At 38.4% G+C, this 12,696-nt stretch overlaps 1 protein-coding gene and 1 pseudogene across 4 annotated transcripts in view; both read left to right on the plus strand.

Annotated features, from left to right (window-relative positions):
• Positions 1-12,696, plus strand: part of LOC100989577 (contactin-4) — a 960,081-nt gene that overhangs the window by 258,490 nt on the left and 688,895 nt on the right. The window lies entirely within an intron of this gene.
• On the plus strand, positions 5,145-9,991 carry LOC103783779 (adenosine 5'-monophosphoramidase HINT2-like; annotated as a pseudogene).

The following is a 12,696-nucleotide window of genomic DNA, read 5'->3' on the forward strand; positions in this document are numbered from 1 at the left end:
TGCCCTAGGAAGCCTGTATGGTACCTGAGATTGTGCGTTTCTAACCAAGACCTAGGTGATCCTGATGCTGGTGACCCACAAACTGTACTTAAGTAGCAATGACGTTAAGATACTGTTTTCATATCCAGAATCACTGTACTTTTCAGAATAGAAATTAATAGTCTACCTTCTTATTTCAGACCTGAACAAAATGAACTTCAGTTTAGGTGGGTTACTTGCTTAAGGACAATATAGTTTGTAACAGTGTTGGAATTAAAAGCTAGATTCTGGTGATTCTGTTATACCAACTTAAGGGACTAATATTTATTATGTCGATTCCATGCTGTTTTGTTCACTTTACTGAAAATCACTGCATACGTAGCCTTAATTCACTATCGCTGTCTAGATTTCAGCTCTAGTAGGTATTGTAAACATAAACACACACAGAAACAGATTTATCTATTTTCCAGCCAAGCTTTTGCAAAGCAAAATCCAGGCTGCAGAGAGAGTGTTGATTGATACTAAAATTTTGACAGCTGAGAGTATATTTTCAGCAGCAAGATGAGTAACTTGGGCTTAAGGAGACTGATGAGAATAAAACTTAGATTTATTAAGGACCTTTCCAGTGAGCAGTCTGTGTCCTTTCTCAATGCAAAAATAGTGTCCAGTTCCAATTATATGATCCTGCAACACGTAATTTAGCTTTGATTAACTGCTATAAATTGCTATCATCTTCTTAATCCTGTATGTATTTGGTATCAGGCTTTAATGCCTGTAAATTTAAATACTGGGGTACTCAATGAATTTCCAAAATAATACTCTACAGAATACATCATATTTCATTTAGAAGTTTTTAAAATAACTCCAGCTACTGTCTTTTATGTAATATGTGAATTCTACACTTATCGTTTGGTTTTATAAACTGTATGCAGCAGCATCAGTGGATTGGGAACACCTGTGTACCCCATGTGACATTTTACTTAGTGTGGATGAGGGGAAGTCAACTGTAGCAAAATCATTTCTTTTGATTTCTAACAATTTCTTCTAGCCTTATCTGTAGGATACTTGACAAAAAAAGGATACAATATTTCTATCTATTTAAGATGTATATCACAGTCCACTTAACAGTTTGAGGAATGTTTTGGTAGTTTCTGTGACCTTGAGTAAGCTTTCCATTTCGAGCCTCCGTTTTTGCAACTACAACATGCAGACAGTAACACCTACCTCGCAGGATAATCTGGATGAAATGACAGCATATTTAAAAGCACTTAACCAGTGCTTGGCATAGGAAGCACTCAGCAAATATTCTTTTCTTATTTCCTGAAGCATTTAATATATTTAGGATTAAGCTATAGCAAAATGATCATTCTCTTTACTTACCTCTGGCATCTAGAATGCTCTTGGTGACTGGAATAAGTTTTAATTGTAATCAAAACTGAACAATTAATAGTGTAAACTTGCTGAGGGGAAAATAAGGAGGACATGCTTTCCAGAGCCAATTAAAAATGATTTTAGATGATCTACTATTTCATATTCCCCACGCCATTGCTTTTCCTATTAGCATGTATAAGTGAGAATTAATGGCAAATAATGGCAACACAAATCAGTACTAAAGTGCATAGTCATTTTTCATCATGCAGCTAAAACGGTATTATTAATGTCAATTTATTGGTTATATATAATGAACTACTATGCTGGAGTTTTGTAGAAATTATTTTTTATTCCAATATAGTTACTTGATCAAGGAGACTAAGTTCTTTTTATAAAATACCAGAGGATGTCATGAATGAAGAAATATGGCTAGTCCGGTGCAGGCTGTGTATGCAGGAGAATGAGGTTTTCTCTCTCACAATTACGTGAGCCTCTGCAGAGTGTACTTTTTCCTGGCCTCCAGTTGTGGTTAGGCGCTACTGGTAGATTTATAAATATGTCATAGTTATATCAAATATTTTAATCATTCTGAGCCTTTTCGCCTCATCCAAGTAAAACAATTGTCTTCTCCAAATGAAGTATTGTAAATATTTATTTGCAGATTTTAATCAACCTATGACAGCCCTCTCATATGATAAAATGGTAACTTTGTAAGATTCGATGCCCCAAAGATACATCTGCACCATTTAATTAGCTGGATATGAGTCTACAGTAGAGTCAACTTAGTTTTTACAGATGGGCTTATTTTCTGATTGGAGAGAACCGCATACAGCTATGTAATTATTACAACGTATAATGCACAACATACATTATATATATAGTGTAATACTCCAGTGTTCACTTAGGAGTTCCTATCTGGAATTGGTCTTGTATCTGTTATAAACAATTGTAGTTTCTGATAGAAGTTATATAAACATGGAGGGATTTTTATTGGTATGATTTAAAACAAATCATTTTCTACCTTAAGACTGAGTCAAATCCAAACTAGCATGTGCTTAACTGAAATCATGTGTATATGATTTTGTTTTGTTTTGTTTTTGAGACAGAATCTCGCTCTGTCGCCCAGGCTGGAGTGCAGTGGCAGGATCTAGGCTCACTGCAAGCTCCGCCTCCCGAATTCACGCCATTCTCCTGCCTCAGCCTCCAGGGTAGTTGGGACTACAGGCGCCTGCCACCACGCCTTGCTAATTTTTTGTATTTTTAGTAGAGACAGGGTTTCATCGTCTTAGCCAGGAAGGTCTCTATCTCCTGACCTCGTGATCCACCCGCCTCGGCCTCCCAAAGTGCTGGGATTAGGGTCGTGAGCCACCGCGCCTGGCCGTATATATGATTGTTTATTCACTAATTCCTTCACTTGCTGAGCAGATATTTTGGAGTTTCTACCAAATTCTAAGTATTGTGCAGTATACTGTTAAGCACAACCTTGTTTCAAAGGAAGTAGTAGTCAAAGCAGAGTGAAAACCAGATGAACAGATTATTCGTCTTAATCTACAGACTTAGAAGGAAAAAACTACCAGGCATTATCTGCCAGATCTTCTCATAAGCACTTTTACATATTTTCTGTCATATGAACAGATTATGACTATTTATTGTGATTAGACCTGTGTTATTTGAAGCATGAAGTAAATGGAAAACGTCACAGGAGAGGTGACATTGGAACAGGATGGTAAAGAGTAGGAGATTGCAAGAGAAATCTATTCTGTTTGAGAACTTCTAAACAGAAGGTCAATTTGAGCATAAATTAATGATTAATTTTTATTCCCTTATTTTTAGTAGTAAAAAAAATATTTTACTGTTCAGTTTAAAAATGTTTCTGGAATCCTTAGGGTTTTCCTTTCGCTCCCCCCACCCCTTAAACAATTCTATTTCATCTTTCAGTGAACTGGAAATACTGAAAAAATATAATTTTGTCCATATTTCAGTCTTCTATAATATGTTTGCCCAATGAAATATGAACACAATATTGCATAATACTGAAAACTGGCTGTATTAGTCCATTTTCATGCTGCTATAAAGAACTTCCCGAGACTGTGTAATTTATAAAGGAAAGAGGCTTAATTAACTCACAGTTCAGCATGGCTGGGGAGGCCTCAGGAAACTTAAAATCATGCAGGTAGGCTAAGGGGAAGCAAGGAACCTTCTTCACAGGGAAGCAGGAAGGAGAATTCCCTAGCAAAGGGGGAAGAGCCCCTCATAAAACCATTAGATCTCATGAGAACTCTCTCACTATCCGGAGAACAGCATGGGGAAAACCACCCCCATGATTCAGCTACCTTCACCCGGTCTCTCCCTTGACACATGGGAATTATGGGGATTACAATTCAAGATGAGATTTAGGTGGGGAGACAGATCCTTACCATATCACTGGGATTTAAAAAATTTGTAAATGCTCATTGTTTACCTGTCTGAAAGAGTGGTGTGGGGTTCAGGATTTCCTCTAGTGTAATGAGTCAGAATACTGATTGTCATAAATGTTCACTGTGGCTCTTTTGTGGGTATTGCACAATGTATTGTTGCTTTTCTTAAGCAGTTCATAAAGTAAGTAAGGAAGTGACTTGTATCATGGTCATGATATAAATTGTATTAGACAATACATGATGAGATGCTAAATTCTTAAAGGAGGAGAGATTCTTCTTTAATCTTAATAGCATTTTCTCTGTATCTCCTTCCTAGAACATAACTCTATGTGTGTACCTGTATTAACCTCACCCACCTTGGTTTGCAACTCAATGAGCACAAGGAATTTGTATTAATACAGTTGTTCTAACTCAGTGCTTTTCAACCAGGGGCAATTTTGTCCCTCAGGAGATACTTGGTAGTGTCTGGAGACATTTTTAGTTGTCAACACTGGAGGATAGGTGCTATTTTGTAACCAGTGGGTAGCGGCCAAGTATGCTGCTAAGCATCCCACAATGCAGAAGATGGCCTGTACAAGAAAGAATCATCTGGCCAAAGATGTCAAGTGTCAAGGTTGAGAAACCCTGCTCTGTACTATACCCTGGGGTCATTCTGTGACTTTGGCATTGTTAGCTCGTACATTCAGCCCACACTAAAAAGGAGAAATTGATTACCTAATGTGTTTATCCAACTGTATTGGAATAAGAGCTGAGTTATTAGGCTGGAAATTACATGTTCTGCTGCTATAAAAAAATTTTACTTTTATAAAGTAAAAATATTTTCTACCTAAAAAAGCTGAAGAAATAACTTCTCTTGTACTATTGTGTGGCTTAGCATTAGTGACTTCATTCAGTGTGTGGACATTGAGCAGTGAGCTTATTGATAGGCCCTGCGAATCTGTGAGGGAGCAGGATAGACACATTGTTCTCATTAGCTCTGTAATTCCACAGGATCTGAGACAGATGTGAAACAAGTAATTACTTAAATACATATTAAAATTGTAATATAGATACGTGATTTATGGTCAGCAGAAACACAGAAACTATAGAAAGACTTGAGTTGGAGGGGTCTAGGAAAAGTTCCATTTAAGTAGAAAAAAGGAGGTATAAGAGTTGACCAGGTTGATCAAGCATTCCAGGGAGTGGGACCAGCATAGGCATGAACTAGGTGCATTCAAAAAACTGTAAGGAACCAAGTATGACTAAGTACAGCAGGTAAGGAGAGTGGCTTGAGAATGAGGCAGGGCCCAGATCTATCAGGGGTCCCTATATTCCATGTAAAGGATTTCTAACTTTATTCTAACAACAAGAGAAGGAGTTTATGCCAGCTCTGGCAAGATGGTGGTGGCCGTGGTGCTGGCAGCTGGGTTGTGCCCTCTGCAGAGCCATGGCGGCCCCAGGGCTGCGCGGCACACATCTGAGGAGCTGTAGGTGTGGCTGCTGGGAATGAAATGACCAAGGCCCAGCGGGCAATTCCTAGGGGTGTAGCCCCAACCATCTTCTGTGGGATCCTGGACCATCGCCTCCCAGCCTACATCCTATATGAGGACTAGCAGTGTCTTGTGTTCCCTGAGGTGGCTCCCTAGGCTCCTGTGCACTTTCTGGTCATTCCTAAGCAGCCCATTCCTCGGATTAACCAGGCTGAAGAAGAAGACAGCAGCTTCTTGGACACCTACTCCTTGTGTGTAAGAAGATAGCAAGGGCTGAGGGCCTAGGAGATGGATACCAACTTGAGATCAATGATGAGAAGCTGGGTGAGCAATCCGTTAATTACCTGCACATTCACTTACTTGGGAGCTGACAGCTCCAGTGGCCTCCAGCTTTAACCTTTGAACTGACCAAGGACCCTAGACCTGGGTGCTTGGATGGGAAAGAGAAAAAGGGAAGCTGTGATGTTAATAAAACTGCTCTCTCCCAAAAAACAATCAATCAGTCAATACATACATAAATAATGAAAACAGGGGAAGACTTTTAGGGAGAACAACTATTATAAGATTCTTCACATAAAGCCTAAATAAAGCAATTGAAGAACATTACAGACTGTTTTTTTTTTCCTTTTTCTTTATATTTTCTTATTTTTCATGTATCTGCTGAGATAATGTTCCAGGTTTCTACAGGAGGATCTTATGATCCATTAATTGGATTGAATTATTGTAGGTATCTATATCTGAACCAGTCAAAGCCTGGCTGCTTCTCTTATGTGGTAAAATGTCGAAGTATCTTCATACTGCACCTCTCCATTTGTAAGCCAAGTTTTTAGCACCTTGTGGTAAAATATTTTTCAGTGTTACTAAAGAAAATAAACTAGTATTTTTCAAATGTCTCCTATGTAATGGGAGGGAAGTAACATTCATTGGTTGTTTACCAAGTGCCAGGACTAGGCTAAGCCTGTCATCTCTCTTCTTCCTCTAAAGCAGGTGTTTTGTTTTTCATAAAGATTAGAAAACCAGGTCTCAGAAGTTCTAAAATGCCCTACTAGGTTAAGACTACAATTAGTAATTGGTAAACATGCTGTTAGAACTAATCTTTCTGACTCCCAAGACTGCAACTTTTCTCTCTGCAACATGGAGGAGCTAGGTCATTTATATGTCTCATTTTTAAGGTGTATAACAACCATGTGAGGTAGACATTATTATTCACATATTTTATATGTGTAGAATCTCTATCTAGGGTGTCTCAGTTAGTAATTCCTGGGAGCTGCAGTTTAGATCCAGATTTCCCTGACTCTGGAAACTCTTTTCTTTTCACTGCACTCTGATACTGTCTACAAAAATTGCCAAAGTCTAACATCTTTCCTCCTTTTATAGACTTTCACGAAGATAGAGAATAACTGGTCAGCATCCTCTTCAAAGTGGCTTTCTGTATAATTTAAAGTAATCTTCAAGGTGGTATTGATAGCAAGCTTCATAAAGCATGGACTGTAGTAATTCTGCCAAAGACTGAAACAATAAATAGTAAGGTAACATATAATCTATAGCTTTAATGTAGGTGATTTCCTACAAATAGAAAATAAATAATGCCTATTGCATATTTCCAGTTATATGATCTCTTCTTAACAATCATTGGGCCGGGTGCGGTGGCTCACGCCTGTAATCCCAGCACTTTGGGAGGCCGAGGCAAGCGGATCACGAGGTCAGGAGATCGAGACGATCCTGGCTAACATGGTGAAACCCCGTCTCTACTAAAAATACAAAAAAAATTAGCCGGGCATGGTAGTGGTGCCTGTAGTCCCAGCTACTCGGGAGGCTGAGGCAGGAGAATGGCGTGAACCTGGGAGGCAGAGCTTGCAGTGAGCCGAGATCCCGCCACTGCACTCCAGCCTGGGCGACAGAGCGAGACTCCGTCTCAAAAACAAAAACAAAAACAAACAAACAAAAAAAAATCATTGAAGAATAGCATATTTATAACAGACTAGGCAACTTTATGTTTCAGCCATCTAAGAGCTAGAGCTTTGCCTGGATATAGTGCTATCATATTTCAATATGACTCCTTAACCTTGTCTAGTTGGGGGCTTGGTTTGGGGGTGGGCAACATGGTATATTTCAATTAAATTAACTTTGGAAATCATACAGTGCTAGATTTGAACTCTACTGCTGAATCCAGCTGGCAGTACAACTTTAACCCTCTGATTCGCTGAGACATTTTTTATTAAATGGAAATAATATTTATCTCAGAGTTGTTGTCTGGATATTTATAAGGTGCCTAGCAGAGTATTAGATAGAAATTCATTAAATTGGAAAGTTCCAACATAGTCATCATCATAGTTGCTGCCCTTGCTGTTTTTATTCTATTTTGTTGTTAATCTTTCTATTTCCGTGGACCCCTAAGGGGTGGCACAGCAGGGAGAAAGGGGTCCTACTGGAATCTTTGGAAGTGTTGACAATAGAATTTCCGTTAACAAACCTCTCAAATGTTAGCTGAGGTTAGATCATTTCAAAAGAACCTTCTGGCATTTGTTGACAATAGAGCCATTCTAGATCTCTTTTAATCTAGTTGAGTCCCCGGAGAACAGTTAAATAGTTATAGTGCAGGCCTTGCATATGAAGCAAATAAAGTCAATGGATACTTCATTGCACTGAGTTGGGAAATTACAAGTAAAAGGAAAAAAATTATATCAAATGTGGCCCAATGAATGTAGTTTCCTGGTAATTGAAAGCACTTATTAGTGATTCCAACAAAGTTAAGGGAAAAAATTCTATTGTTAAAAAGAGACACCTCTCTATGGTGAATCTAGGCCATTGCCATGACAATATCAAGTCTTGTCATTTCTTTATTTTACTTTTTGTTCTCTCTGAAATATACTGTTTTCATAGTCCACAAGATAATATTAATAATAGTACAATTTGGCTTTGTATTGGAGACATTTTTCAAAGCATTTATTTATCCGTTGGGGATAAGGAAGTTACAATACAATACTTTATATTTCATGTGTATTTCACCTGGTAACTTAAGTACGTTTCTAAATTTTCAATTTTGGAAACTCCTATGGTTGTTCTTTGGTTTAATTTTTTTTTTATGATGACAGAAAAGACTGTAATGTGATTTGAAGCCCTTGTAACGAGTACAGGTAATAATGTATCCAGGATCTCTTTTCTTCCCCTCAATGCCAAGTTACCTTACTTGGTTCAGCCTGACAGTTTCTTTCATCTGCACTCCCTTCGTAGTTCCTACGTTTAACCTGCCTGAAACACAGCTCCTCTCGGTCCCTCATGTGGGCAAAAGTCAGCCCCATTCTCTGGAGTAATGAGTTTGATCTTGACATTCAGCATGCTTCATGATTTGTCCTCAACTTGACTTTCTAATTTCTGAATGAATATGTTTCCCATTACTTTCCAGGCCCAGTCAAATTAATCTTAATGATGTTGAATTACATTGAACACAAATTTATCTTTTCAAACTCTGTTCTACCCAGTTAATAATAAAGGAACAAGGAATTGGGGAAATGCAAAGAGAGAAAAAGTGGGAGAAAGAGACAATAGAATGTACATATATTTCTTTCTTACGTTCCGCTGGTGATGCTTCTTGCCAAAGTGAGGCTGAGATGAGATGTGAGATTCCCTTCTCCAAGATGCCATCTGCCTCTTTTGTGTGAATATCTTGCAAATCTCAGTGTGATTCTCGAGTTTAAAAAAAAAAAAAAATTATACCATGTTGTCCCTAAATACAAGTCAAAAGTCATCCACATATAGTGCTGAATTTAAAAACAGTGACCTATTTCAATGCTAGGAAAAAATAAAACAAAACGTAAACACAAAACACAGAAATCTGTCTATGTTGGGCTTGATGAAAAGAGGGTAAAATGTTTTATTTTTGTTTTTGGTTCTGCCTCAAATACGGTTTTCCTAGTCTACAAAATTATATTAACAATGGAGCAATTTAACTTTGCATTGTAGACATTTTTCAAAGCATTTATTTATCCTTTGGGGGTAAGGAAGTTACAATACAATATTTTATCCATACCCAACATGGCAACTCCGTAATGAATTTGGGCAATTTTGATTACATGATATTTTCAGCTTGTTCTTTGAACCTTAGCTCTCAATGATACTGCTTTCTCTACTGGCAGCCTATCAATATTTGGAAAGCCTCTTCATTTCTTGGTTATTTCAGTTTCCAAAAAGTGAATTTATACAGGTAGAAAAAAGTACATTTTCACGTTTTAATTAACTGAGAATCCAGGAAACTAAATTCATCAAATAATGTTGTCAGTTTCATATAAGTAAAGTCTTTTTATAAGTCATCCACAAAATGTTAAACATCAGGACCTAAATTCTGGGATTCTGATTAAAAACTTGTGCCCATTTCATTCATGATAATACTTTTCTAATTACAATTTTCCTCTTTGTTAAAAAATAAGGCTGGACGCAGTGGCTCACACCTGTAATCCCAGCACTTTGGGAGGCCGAGGTGGGCGAATCATGAGGTCAGGAGATCGAGACCATCCTGGCTAACATGATGAAACCCCGTCTCCACTAAAAATACAAAAAATTAGCCAGGCATGGTGGCGGGTGCCTGTAGTCCCAGCTACTCGGGAAACTGAGGCAGGAGAATCACTTGAACCCGGGAGGCGGAGCTTGCAGTGAGCCGAGATTGCGCCACTGCGCTCCAGCCTGGGTGACAAAGCGAGACTCTGTCTCAAAAAATAAAAATAAAAAAATAATAATAATAATAAATAAATAAATAAACGGAAGTGGAAAAAAATCTACCAAACCTTGGATTCCAAGTCCATTTCTTTCAGAGATTTTATTGTAAGCATTATCTTATTGACTATGTTCACATAACTTTAAGAGCTAAAAGAATACCATGTTTAATATGTTGCACTCAAACAATTTTAACTAAAAATATTCATGCTTAGTTACAGTGTGTAGAAACCCAAAATATTAAGGATATATGTACTTTGTGGGATGATCCTCTGATTTAATATATGTGGTCTCTTGAATCTCCCTATATTGAACCTTCATTTTCTAATATTTATTGTGCACTTTTCTCTCTGTGGTGTGTTTATGTGTGTGTATGAGTACAGAAATGTTATATGATAAAAAGCAGTTTCTAGCATAAACAACAAAATGAAAAAACTACACAAAATTACAGAAAAAACACTAATCTACAGAAGAAAAAGATGCTGGACCTCTAAAAGTGAACTATTCATTATTCTTGAGAAAAGCTTATCAAATGAGACTTGCAATATATATAAGTTGCTTTTCCAGATTTTATTTTAAAAATACAAAGGCAAATTACTAGTGCTGTATTTGTAAGATTAAACTGCCCACTCCCCAATCAGATTTTTGGATTATTTACATGAAACGAAAAACACAAACTGCCCTTGAAAATATGAAAATCTTAATTATAGTTATGGTGTACAGTGGATAAGTGAAGTTAGAATATCTTTCTACTGATGGAAAAATGTCACTTGGCTTTGAGATGAGTCTTTTTTTTATTTTTATTTTTTGAGACAGAGTTTTGCTCTTGTTGCCCAGGCTAGAGTGCAATGGCACAATCTCAGCTCACTGCAACCTCCTTCTCCTGGATTTAAGTGATTCTCCTGCCTCAGCCTCCCGAGTAGCTGGGATTGCAGACACATACCACCACACCCGGCTAATTTTTGTAATTTTAGTAGAGACAGGGGTTTCACCATGTTGACCAGGCTGGTCTCGAACTCCTGACCTCAGGCAATCCACCTGCCTGGGCCTCCCAAAGTGCTGGGATTACAGGCGTGAGCCATTGCACCTAGCATCTTTTTAACACAGGGAGAGAATCCATTGAAACTTTTTTTTCTCTGTAACTCCTAACAACGTTTGGACTATTTCAGCCTTTAACCATCTGGCCCTACTGAGTGTCATTAGATTGGCCTCAGGATCCGTAAGTACTATTATTTTTCTATTGAGCTTACCTCTACATTTATTTAAGCATGAACCTTCTCAGTGGTTCACTATAGCTTTACAATTCAGCACTTTATCCAAATACAGCTAGAAAACTTTTTTTTTTTTTTGAGGTGGAGTGTCGCTCTGTCGCCCAGGCTGGAGTGCAGTGGCGCGATCTCGGCTCACTGCAAGCTCCGCCTCCTGGGTTCACGCCATTCTCCTGCCTCAGCCTCCCGAGTAGCTGGGACTACAGGGCCCCGCCAGCACGCCCAGCTAATTTTTTGTATTTTTAATAGAGACGGGGTTTCACTGTGTTAGGATGGTCTCGATCTCCTGACCTCATGATCCGCCCACCTCGGCCTCCCAAAGTGCTGGGATTACAGGCGTGAGCCACAGAGCCCGGCCTCTTTTTTTGTTTTAACCTCTCATTTCGAGGCTTCTGTTTCATCTGTGTTTTAGTTAGTCTGAGTTTATATGTGGCTGTGTCTAGCCATTTACGTAGGTCAATTGGACTCAAAACCCATCTTTCACTTGAACCTGCCTTTCTTTACCTATCCTATGTGCAAGTTCTCTTGCTATTTATTTTGACACCCCACAAATTTATTGAGGTTAATAGACTACTAATTCCAAAGCATTTCTAAATCAGATTGAGTCTGTTCTCTCAGATCTGTGAATACCTATTAGGGATGGTATTTGAGATAAAAATATGAATAAACCGGACCCTTCACATTTTCTTAAATAATAAAAAAAAAACTGAACAGAAGTGCAAGACTATAAAATCTCTGACTGCATTAGGAGATCACTATTGCAGTGTTCAAGTGTATGGTTATGACTACAAAGCAAGAAAATAAGTTTTCTTCTCTGGTTAGCTTACAGCCACATCTCAAGCATTATAAAGAAGTGAAGAGGGAAATGATAACGTAAAATTGGATGGTGAATTAAACTTTCATTGTGTGTTGAGCTAATCCTAAGGCTAAAGCACAGAAACATGTCCATAAAAATTGTGATTGTTTTTTTGAGATGGAGTCTCACTCTGTTGCCCAGGTTGGAGTGCAGTGGCAAGATCTCGGCTCCCTGCAACCTCCGCCTCCCAGGTTCAAGTGATTCTCCTGCCTCAGCTCCCGAGTAGCTGGGATTACAGGCACCTGCCACCATGCCCGGCTATTTTTTTCTATTTTTAGTAGAGACACAGTTTAACCATGTTGGCCAGGCTGGTCTCGAACTCCTGACCTCGTGATCTGCTCACCTCAGCCTCCCAAAGTGCTGGGATTACAGGCGTGAGCCACCACACCCGGCCCCAAAATTGTGATTTTTATTGGTTATAAGACCTAGGCATTGTCCCTGTTTTTGAGGTTTGGAAAGCTAACATTTTAAACTCCTGTTCACAAAACAGGTGAGAGCAGGACTTTCCCCTCTCACTGTGCTAATCATATTACTATCGTTGGTCTTGTATCAGTTTTTAAAACGTCATAGCCATTATTATTTTGCAGCCTGTATTGTTTCTTCTAAGTATTAAATGACAGATATTG

Source organism: Pan paniscus, chromosome 2, assembly GCF_029289425.2.
Source record: "Pan paniscus chromosome 2, NHGRI_mPanPan1-v2.0_pri, whole genome shotgun sequence".
NCBI lineage: Eukaryota > Metazoa > Chordata > Mammalia > Primates > Hominidae > Pan > Pan paniscus.